Source organism: Belonocnema kinseyi, chromosome 3, assembly GCF_010883055.1.
Source record: "Belonocnema kinseyi isolate 2016_QV_RU_SX_M_011 chromosome 3, B_treatae_v1, whole genome shotgun sequence".
In the NCBI taxonomy this organism is placed as follows: Eukaryota; Metazoa; Arthropoda; class Insecta; order Hymenoptera; family Cynipidae; genus Belonocnema; species Belonocnema kinseyi.
This window is the reverse complement of record NC_046659.1, coordinates 25,419,415-25,423,039: the sequence shown is the minus strand read 5'-3', so window position 1 is coordinate 25,423,039 and position 3,625 is coordinate 25,419,415.

The window sequence follows — 3,625 nt, the reverse complement described above, 5'->3', positions numbered from 1 at the left end:
CTTCTTCATGCCCAAAACTGAATGCACGATATTGCCCACACGTGCCAATGATATGCCTACAGCATTAGCTACCTCCCTCAATTTCACTTTGGGATTATTCAACATCATATCATGGATTTTTTCGACATTTTTGGTGTAGTGACCACTTTTGGGCGCCCAGATCGTTCAGCATCAACTGTGCTCGTACAGCCACAACGAAACTCGGTAAACCACTTATGAATCGTTCCAATCGACGGTGCAGAGTCCGGGTAATACTTATCCAGCTCAGATTTTTCCATATTAAAAAAAACTCGGAGGTTAGTCGCTTCTCAGTGCCGTAACTTGTAAATGCGTAAACATAAATGGCTGAAGTTTTGACAGGCGTCATTTGAAGGATCAAGCTCGACGAAAATGGTTCACATTAGTGAATACTAATGCCATCTCTTAGAATTTTCAGGTACTTATCAGACTGCCTAGTTAAACAACGTTTAAATTTTCAGAAATATCAAATCTAACGACGTTTCATATGAGGTCCTTAATTTTAATTTTCTATAAGTCTACACAGATTTTTTCTAAAATAGAAGCTTCGAAGACCATTTGCAACGTTTATTTACAATCATCCTAATCAAGAAATATACAGTATGCACGTAAATAATAAAGCATACATTATTATAGTACATAGTGCGTATGAAAGATTTTTTATAACCTTCATTAGACACCTGCTTCGAGAAATGATTATAGAAATAACACAGAATTGTTTTTCGTTTTCACCAAAAAATATCAGTAGCGAAAGTACTTCGGCTATTTATCCAGATCGACCGGACAATATTGCGTCGTCATCATTGCGAACACCACGAGAAAAACTTAAAAGTTCAGAAAATTACGGGCACGTATTAAATCTAATGTAATTGGTGCAAAATATCTATTATGAACTTTAATCTGTATTTAAGTTTTCATCCGAAAATTAAGCCAGACGAAATGGATAATTTATTACATTATAAGTATTGATAAAAATTCTTGAAGAAGAAGAATCCAACGACCACATTTGGATCAAACCAACCAAAAAATGCTCCTATTACAATCTGAAATAAAATCAAAAAAATTATTTTGGACAAAAATAAAAAAGAGGAAAGAAAAATGGGGATGGATTACTAAAAAGCAATTTTTCTTTCCTCTTTTTTATTTTTGTCCGAATTTCAGATTGTAATAGGAGCAATTTTTGGTTGTTTTGGTTCAAATTTGGTCGTCGAATTCTTGTTCTACAAGAATTTTTATCAATTTGATTGTTGGACGTTAAATGGAATTTTTGATTTGGATTTAGGTCCGGTTTGAATTCCTTAAACTTTGATTATAAATATTTTCATAGTGTTAAAAAAATTATCTTTAAACGCTTTAAATGTATCAAATTTAATGAAATAAGTACTGCATTTTCAACAATAGATGAATTTTTATCCAAAAAGATTAATTTCTAAAAATATAGATGAATTTTGAACCATAATTAAGATTAATTTTCTGCAAAAAAGACAAAGTTTCAACAAAATAGACGAATTTTTTCTTTAAACCAAAAATATGAAAATTCTACCAAAAGTGATGGATTTTTGAACAAAAAAAGATGTACTTTCAAAAAGATAATTAAAATTTTTTAACCAAAAAATATGAATCCAAAACCAAAAAATGTATTAGTTGATACTTGAAACAAAAAAAGAGTTGAATTTTGAATCTAAAATAAGTCACTTTCGCAAAAAATTATGAATTTTCAACAAAATGGTTTGAATCGTCAACTAAAAATAGATTAATTTTTAATCAGAAAGAATGACTTTTTAACAAAATAATAAAATTTCTAAACAAATAATTACATTTTAAACAAAATATGTAAGTTTTCAACAAAATAAGTGGAATTTTCAATCACGCGAAGATTATATTTATATCAAAAAGAGGCAAATTCATATTTGGTTAAAAAATATAGCTTTCCCGTAATGTCAAAAACAATACTCTAGAGTTGAACTATGTGTCGCATTTTAAATTAAGTATTACGTTTAGCGTGGGTATAACACGTGTGTACACGCGAATTCCAGGTTATTGGCTTAAATTAAAGATCTATAGTTGTTCTCACCGCAAAGTGTGTCCAAGCAACTTCTATAAAATATTGATTTTTTAAAAAGCAATTGCTTTTTAGTAATCCATCCCCATTAACCAAACACGTGAAACTGCACTTGTATTATTGTTTAAAATCTTTTAGTACGTGATGCGAGTCTCTATAATAACCATACATCCGGAGTCATGGACGCACGCTTAATTTTAAATACGATAATTACTTATTTTTGGAATTTAACGATAAAAATATATTATATATGTTTCAATTTCTTTCAGCATACTTATAGTTTGATTAATTTAAATTTAAAAAAATTATATTTCATCACTCTTCTAGTTATTTGCACTGCAAATTTATACATTATTATAAATGTATAAATTATATTTAATTTTTTCATACCAAATCTTGTGATTGGAAAATCTATATAAAAACGTCCAAAATCATCTTTTCCGGTGGATTTTCACAGAGCAAAATTTTAAAGTTGAAAAAAAGTTTTTTTCTCAATTTGTTTCGAAAAATTAACTTGCATAGTGAACAACACTTTTTAGGCCTGAAAGAAACAGTGGATATTTTATTTTAACGCGTTTCAGAAATAAATTTTTTAATTTAGAAATTTTGCTTTGCGTGACATATTTTTTTTGAGAATGGTTCATCGACTTCATTATTATGTTATAAGTTTTGTAATTAAAAAATAAAATTTTATAAAGTTGCCCTCATGGTGACTACACACTGTACGTCGCATTGTTACGACATTGCGTGATGATACGCGTGATGGTGAAATGCGACTCATAGCACTTTATGCGCCCATCAATTCCTGATGGTGAGATGGCGGCGTCAGAGCTGCCAGATCGTGGATGGAAATTACCCCCACCATACCTACCGTTTGGGAGCTGCAAAACAGAAAGTGCATGATTACCACTGTGAGTTCGTATGTAAGCCGAAAATGCACGATTCGACCTCGGAGTTCTGCTGTACGATGATTGCCGATCTGAAGGCTTCGGAAGATTTCGGTGGTCTTCTATTTATATCTTGCTCCCCATTTGAAAGAAATTGAAGAAATTGGCGATTTGGATCTTTTGCGTGATTCTTAATTTCATGCATACGTCGATTTTCAGGTTATGTTTTCCAGGTGTACATAATATGGATATTTCAAGGAATTTTCAATTAATTACAGTAATTTAATATGACATGTTAAGGCATTTGATATATTTTAAGATGCTTTCATAGATTTCAAGTAATTTTCAAATTTTTTCAATAATTTAGTTGAGCCTACTAAGGATTTGAAATATGTCAGGGTATGTTTCAAATTTAAAGATATTTTCAAGCGCTTTAACAAATTTCAAAGATTTAAAAATATTTTTAAGGATTTTAAATATTTGAGAATATTTTTTGAAATGTCAAGGAATTGTCAACTGATTTTCGTAATTTATGGGAATTTCAAAGAATGAACCAAATTTTAAAGGGGTTATTTAAAAAAAATGTAAATACTTTATAAATCTTTAAAAAAATAAGTTGTAGGTGTTTCAAAAGATTGTAAAGTATTTGAAAAATTTT